The sequence below is a fragment of the Carassius auratus genome, unplaced genomic scaffold (genome assembly GCF_003368295.1).
Source record: "Carassius auratus strain Wakin unplaced genomic scaffold, ASM336829v1 scaf_tig00214714_1_2670353, whole genome shotgun sequence".
NCBI lineage: Eukaryota > Metazoa > Chordata > Actinopteri > Cypriniformes > Cyprinidae > Carassius > Carassius auratus.
The window spans coordinates 731,339-739,252 of NW_020527778.1; the positions used below are offsets into that span (position 1 = coordinate 731,339).

The following is a 7,914-nucleotide window of genomic DNA, read 5'->3' on the forward strand; positions in this document are numbered from 1 at the left end:
GGGACTTAGTTTAGATCCTAATGAACTGATCTTTAATTACTGAGTTGGCTTTTGCTGCTTCATTCCTCTATAAGCCCCTGAGAGTTTGATACTCCACTCATATTGCCAGGCTCATGTTGATTTTATTAATAGAGTCTCATCCCATATCTGCTGTGTGTTTGGGGGATCTGTGTTCGTCGACTCCTGACTGCAGGACGAGTGAAGAGAGACGATCTTAAGTATCTCGTTCTGTTCTCTTGTACACACCATGTGGATCTGAGCGACAATCCACAAATTGAGTTGCAACGTGTGACCTGTGGTTGTTGCATTTATTTCAGTTACATGCATGACTTGGAGTACATCAACATGCAATTATTAAATATCAATGCTTATTTATTTTTAATTTTATAATTGTTATTTATTCTTTTTTTATTATTATTAAATGCTCACTGTGTTTATACTACTTATTTGAAGTGTTTTGTGATTCCTACATTTCAATCTATGGGACAATGTTTTAAAATGTCAACATTTACTAGAAAATATCAACATTTATTAAAAACAGATATTAATGCATTGATGTCCATTCACTCACTCACTCATGTATGTATGTATTTATTTATTTATTATTTGAACAAAATATTAATATTTAAAATATTATTCTATTAAGCATAATTTATGCATATTTTTTAGGCATTAATAAAAACATTATGTTAGTGATTTTTACCTAGTATGTTTTAAAAAAAAAAAATTTCAGTTTAGTTGCAAGATTGTTGGTCATGGTGCAAATCATATTTATTTACAATGTGATACAAAATATTTTCCACTATAAACAAATAAAATAAATAAAGCCTGTTCACTCTTAACATTTTCAAAAATGTGATTTATTTAATTCCGCCGTTTAATATTGCATATCTGGGACAATGGTAAAATATACAAATATTATAATTTTGTGTTATTTTTTATTATAATTTAATAAAAATCTAAAAATTACTTAATTACAACGATAATTGCATTATTGTCATTATTTATTATTTTTATTACTATTACTATATAAAAACAGATATTACTAAATAATTATTTTTGACATCATCATTATTATTATTATTATTAATAAGCCATATTGTTACATAATCATAAAATGTTTGGCCAACATTGTGCAGTCCTAAAGTCCAAACATGCACAAAAATTTGTGCAATATTTCCAATATGTATCTGAATTGCTTATAGTTGAAACCGGTAAATCCAGTCTCTGACCACAGGACCTCGTGGCGCAACGGTAGCGCGTCTGACTCCAGATCAGAAGGTTGCGTGTTCAAATCACGTCGGGGTCAAATATACGTTTTTATACTCCAATCTTTTGCTCAAATTAACAGCTCACATTATATCCCAAGTAAGATAATGAAATGCACATAGATGTAAGTAGGACATTAATAACTGAGCTAGATTTCCCCTGCTTTCCCTTGCTAATAAATAATAATTCAAATAGAATAGAAATTAAACATGACAATGCGGGATTTTGTGAGAAAATTGTTACATTTTAATTCATTATATGTGCGTGCGTGCGAGTGCGTGCGTGTATAAAAAATTATTAATCTAAAATATTTCTAAAATTTACAGTAGTTGATCTTTGACAGAGCGAGATACATGTGAGTGTAATTTACTAAAAACCTATATTATTTCAATAATAATAATTTTGTTAATTAGTATAGCTTATAACATTCATTTTTATTGATATTAACGATAATGGTAATAATTGTATTCATATTTTTTTTTACATTTATAATGGATATATATATATATATATATATATATATATATATATATATTTATATATATATATATATATATATATATATATATATATATATATAATATATATATATATATATATATATATATATATATATATGTGTGTGTGTGTGTGTTAGGGTTAGGGTTTTATATATATATATATATATGGGATTTTTAATTTCTCTCATAATATATTACTTTTGTATTTTTAATTTACAATGTTTGAACATTCAAGCACATGAATTGATTACAGGTAGATGGCGCTGCGGCACAATAAATGCACCAGCTTCACTTAGGCTACTATTAATGAACCTCCTATCAACCTGAAATGCATCGTCATCGGCGTCCTGAGGTTTGATAATTTAACAGCGTTTCTCTGTCATTTGCACAGAAGTAGACAGAGAAGCATTTCACAAAACAATTTGTACAAACAGCACCACACAATAGATTAGCTGCTAAAGCCTGTAACTTACTCATACAAAACCTTTATCATCTCTCAAAAGCAAGTATTTCTGTCATTGAACATATGAGTGACATCAGAATGAAACGTCCCTGTGTCGTTGTTCACAAACAAATGCTTAGTCATGTTGTCATTATAAGAGTGTGCTTTGTTAGTATTACCAGATGTAAACTGGAGACATGACACTGTCATGATGACAGTTACTGTATTGAACAGTATGCCATATGCTTATGCCACAAATCCCTTTCAAAAGTACATATTTACATATTACTGTATGTGGGATATTGACTGAAAGAGACTGGATAGAATTCCCAGTTACACTTTTACCAGTGGTCAAAAAATAAAAATAAAATAAATAAAAAATAAATAAAAAACCTTTACAATGTCACTGTGATATAGAAATGGAAAAAGAAATATGGGCACAAAGATGAAAATAAGATGAAAATAAGTCCATTGTCAGATTTTGTAACTCTTGTGTTGTCCTCTGATTTACAGTATAAGCTTTCCAACTGAAGATTCATGAGATGAAGCTATTTCAGAGAAATGGTTTATCATTGGTTTACCATTGAATTATACATTATCTTCATTAGTAAAGATTCACTTGCACAATTCATGCCAAATTGACAAAAAGTCGTATAACAAATTGTAAAAATAAAAATAAAAAGTGTGCTTGGCAGTTTATGACAACAAGATGAACTATGAACTATCAAACATGAACTAAAGACTAGATGTTTTGAGGGGTAAGACTATTGCAAGCTTAGAAAACTGCACAATACATTTTGAGTGACATGACATTAGCAACTGATAATGGAAACCTCAGTTAAATGTACATAATCAATTGCATAAATATACAAAAGCAATCGCAATTCAAAAGAACGAGAAACTGGTTTTATGATGTGTATGACTAGATGATGTGGAGGTTGTACAAGTAATTTTGAGAATTTCATTTCTGATTTTATAAATGTTACTGTAATAAACCATAATAGACAGAAATAGCGGTATTAAATCCTATTGGATAATTCCTGTTTATGAAGTATAGACCTCGTGGCGCAACGGTAGCGCGTCTGACTCCAGATCAGAAGGTTGCGTGTTCGAATCACGTCGGGGTCAAATGTTTCCTCTTCATGGTTAAATCCAAACTCAATTATTTATAATGGCTACTAAACTGCAGAAAAAGTAAATATGTAACCTAAAAGAACAAATCTTCCCTTCATATAACAATGCTGCAAGTCTTGGAAATATTACATAATAATAGCAAAATTATTAATAATAATAAATAGTTAAAATAATAATAATAATAATAGTTATTATTAAGAAATAAAATTGTACAAATTAAATTATAATAATAAGTTATTATTATTACTTAATTTTATTATTTTTAGTATTAAAAATAATTATATAATATAAATAAAATCCTAAATTTATTTAATAAAATAAAATAAAATTATATTATAAAAAATAAAAAAAATATGAAAAAAATTTTCTATAATTATTACTATTATTACATAGTAATATATTATTGTTTTATATTTTATACGTATTTTATACTCTATTGCGATATTTCACTATAAAATGGAAAATTAAGATAATGCTAATAAATAATAATAATAATAAAAATACATTACAACTGTAAATTAGAAAGCTAATATAGCAGACGGTGAGCTGAAGCACTTCACTCTTAACATACACAGTGCATGTATTTCTTTAATTAAATTGCAACAAGTTATATCAATATTTTGTTTTCATTAACTAAATAATCATGCAGCCCTACTTTTTTTTCAGATAGCAGAATAGCCTACTACCATATTACTACTATTATTTCTACAGTATATAGAATATTATACGTAGCCTATGTGAATGTGTGCATGCATAAAATACCTGGAGTATCTCCTACTCACTCAACACATTTGTTATAGGACAATGTAAGCAGCTGGAGGCAGTACGTTGTATATTAATCAACCAGCGTTTCATTCTGAACATAGTGATCTTGTTTTTGGCACATGCATTTAATGCCGTGATTTATACACTTTTAGGAAGACCCAGTATTTCACACTTAATCCTATACATGCTCATCCTCAAATCAATTGTTATTCTGTTTTGATCCCATGCTTTGTTCAGTAAACAAAATAGTGAATATAAAACAGCATATTTCAATGTCGCTCAATAAGTATTTTTAAATAATGTTTGAATATGTGAACTTTTTATTATTTAATATTTGGGTCATATTAATGCAGGAATAAAGATAAATTCTTGTTTCACTTACTGTCACTGTACACACACACACACACACCGACACACACATTAAGTAAGTTAGAGAAGGTCATTTTGTCTTTGAGACATTGTATCCCTTTGGCCATTCAACACTTTTGCACACAAACACAAACACACACACACACACACACACACACACACACATGCATGAAGGATTTATGTGCTGTCAGATAGCTGTTCTGTTTCAGTAATGACAGCTCAATGACAGCCAAATACATACCAAACACACACACACACACACACACACACACACACTACATCTCACCTCTGTACTTGTGAAGTTCTGCGTATTTATATTTTTAGAAAAGACTGGCAGTCTGGCACAATCATGAAACCTCAACTCAATTCACGAGCGATAAATGATCAATAAAGTCATAAATCACAAATAAATCCTGAGCTGACAAATGAATAAAGAAAAGAAGTTCATCTAAAAGGATAGAAAGGATGGATGATTCAGTAGAAATGGTCTTGGTTTGATCGGCTATCATGAACATTGTAAAAGTGTTTCCCTCCAGTCCTCAGACGAGAGGAAAGCGCTGATGTCTCATCATCAGGAGCATCACTATCACATCAGTGATATACACACTGCAGAAAGCTCACATCAGTACCAAACTGTAAGAGTTGGGAAGAGTTGTACACAGCCAAGATATGTCACTCATCATTAAAAGAAGCTAACGGTCAATCTAGCTTTGGGAAAAGTAATTACCGGCTGAAAAAGAAATTACTGGCTTTGATAGAAGTTACAAATAAAAAGTAGCAAATTACATGTATATTTTAATACAGGCAGTCTACCTGTGTACCGTTTATATAAATATATACAATTTTTAATATGAAATCACCAATTATAAATAAGATGCAGTAAATATTACAGCAACTCAGTTCTATCCTATCATTAACTAAAACTAAAGCTATAAAAGAAATTACTTAAAATAAAATAAACATTTACTGAATATTAAACTGATTTTATTTCAGGTAGTTGCCAACAATTGCCTTTTTCATTTAGTTTAAGTAGTACAATAACTATAAATAAACTAACACTTAACCAAATAAAATGTAGCTAATAAAAACTAATTTGACATAAAAAAATTAATAATAATAAAATAAAAATAAATGAACTATAATTCATATGAAAATAGAAAAGTTAAATCTAATGTAAATATTGAAACCTTAAATTTAAAATGATTTTTCATTGTTATAAAAAAAGTTTTACATGAAAATTCTAGGCTATTTCAGTCTTTTCAGGTTTTAAAATTTCATGTTTAAGTCAATGCAATCATCAACTTTCATTTCTTTGTAATTATCTGTGAAATTTACTAGCAAAATATTGCAAATATCAGTGATACTGAAATAACTTTGGTCTGCAATAAATATAATAAGCAAAGTTTCAAAGGCCATTATGCGACGCTTATTCATTATCAAACCAATGCATGGCATTTAATTATAGCAAATGTGTCAGGAATGTTAATGCATCTGGGAATAATTAAACATGCATATGCATCAGTTTTGGGGTCAGCTGTCTTGTTTGAATGAACTGTAGTTATCAGGTTGCCACATTATCAGAAGTCTAAACAAGTGTTAAATCATTTCATTCTGGGTTATTGGGTCAGTGGGTTACTCTCATACGCATTCATGCAGACAGTGCATTGATGTGTCCTCATTTTCAAATATGCACACTTTGTTTTTTATGTCTAATAAACCAAAAATGCTAGATGTTCACGTCTCATCACATTCATTTACAAATGCATGAGTGACATAAATTATACCACATTTTCAATTCAAAGTGGCCATATTTAAAAAAAAAAAAAGTTGAGGAGTAAAATATAGCTACATTTATTTAAATCATAGCTGCAACGAGTGCAGCAGATCATTGCGAGAATTTAATGATAAAATTAATATTTTTTAAATAATTTAATAATAACGTTTTAATTAATTATTTTTCTTCCAGGAAGGAAAGTCAAAGTTGGAAATATTCCTGCTGGTGATGAACTAAACCTCTGTCTGCATTACAATAATTAGTATTATCATAAACATTATACCACAATCTAAATCTACACTGACATTTCTCTTCAGAAAAGCTTCCAGTTTACGAGCCGAACATCCCAGAGCCTACACACACACACACACACATGCACACACACACACACACACACACACACGCACGCACACACACACACGCACATGTACGCACGCACACACAATAATAGTTTCACCATCTGAATTGACATATTTGAAATATTTTCATATTTCAGCCATCAGAATTAATTGAGATAATTTTTTACCCCATCTCAATATTTATATATATATATATATATATATATATATATATATATATATATATATATATATATATATATATTATTTAATAACATTGAATATCCAGTATAACCATAAAAAATGCAATAATTTTGGACACAACGATAATGCTACTATTATTATTATCATTTACCAGCACAGAAAAAAAAACAGAAAAACCAAAAATGAAAGCATTGTAATTTTTATTTTTGATTACTATTATTATTAACAACAATAATAATTTGTGAGGGTCTTTATGTTCATTTATCATTACATCAAATATATACCATGAAATATATATTTAAAATATACTTTGGTGCATGCATTCTCAAATTCTGAAGGGGCCACAACTCACAAACACACACAGATAAATCTGCTCCCTTTGTCTCTCTCATGCCCTCTTTCCAAAATATTAACACACTTTCCTGTGTGTGTGTGTGCAGGTGCTGTGTAAGGAGTCTGTCTGGGCGTCGCGCTGTTATTGGGAGGTGTTGTACTCCGGCTGGGTGGTTATAGGAGTGGCATATGAAGGAGCTGAGAGGAAGGGGTTTTGATTGGGGTTTTGATTGGGCCGGATCCTGCCATGAAGCCTGGCATAAAGGAACCAGCAGCAGGGTGTCAGACGTGCCTCAATGCTGCACTATAGGGGTGTATGTGGTTCAGCCCGCGGGTCTGCTCTGCTTCTACACCATGGAGACACAGAAAGATTCAAAGAAAAGGGAAGTCAGATTTCTTCACAGGTTTAAAAATCCCATAAAGGAGAAAATTCTGCCAGGTTTCTGGGTGGGAAGACAGTCGTCTTGCTTAATACTCTAGAAAGGGGAATGATGGGAGAATGAGTACTGTGGCTTATTTCTTATTTTACACTGTGAAAAATCATATCACTTTATATATATATATATATATATATACATATATATATATATTACTGTTCATGTGTATTTCATTATATAGTCTGCAAATGCCGTTTTGTAATCCTGCATTTTCAGTTTCACATATGTAAATTAAAAAATGCACCATGCAGGCCATTATACATAGGGTTTTTAAAGTCTAGAATTAATCTAAAAATAAAGGTTTTTAGGTTTCCGCCAGCTCTCATTGGCTCTTTAAGTCGCTTTTTTT

The 7,914-nt window shown here is 30.1% G+C and overlaps 2 non-coding genes across 2 annotated transcripts; both read left to right on the plus strand.

Moving 5' to 3' along the window:
- Positions 1 to 1,237: 1,237 nt before the first annotated feature.
- On the plus strand, positions 1,238 to 1,309 carry trnaw-cca (transfer RNA tryptophan (anticodon CCA)). Its single transcript has one exon. It is a non-coding gene; the product is annotated as a tRNA-Trp (tRNA).
- A 1,958-nt stretch (positions 1,310 to 3,267) lies between these two features.
- Positions 3,268 to 3,339, plus strand: trnaw-cca (transfer RNA tryptophan (anticodon CCA)). The gene has a single exon. It is a non-coding gene; the product is annotated as a tRNA-Trp (tRNA).
- The last annotated feature ends 4,575 nt before the right edge of the window (positions 3,340 to 7,914 follow it).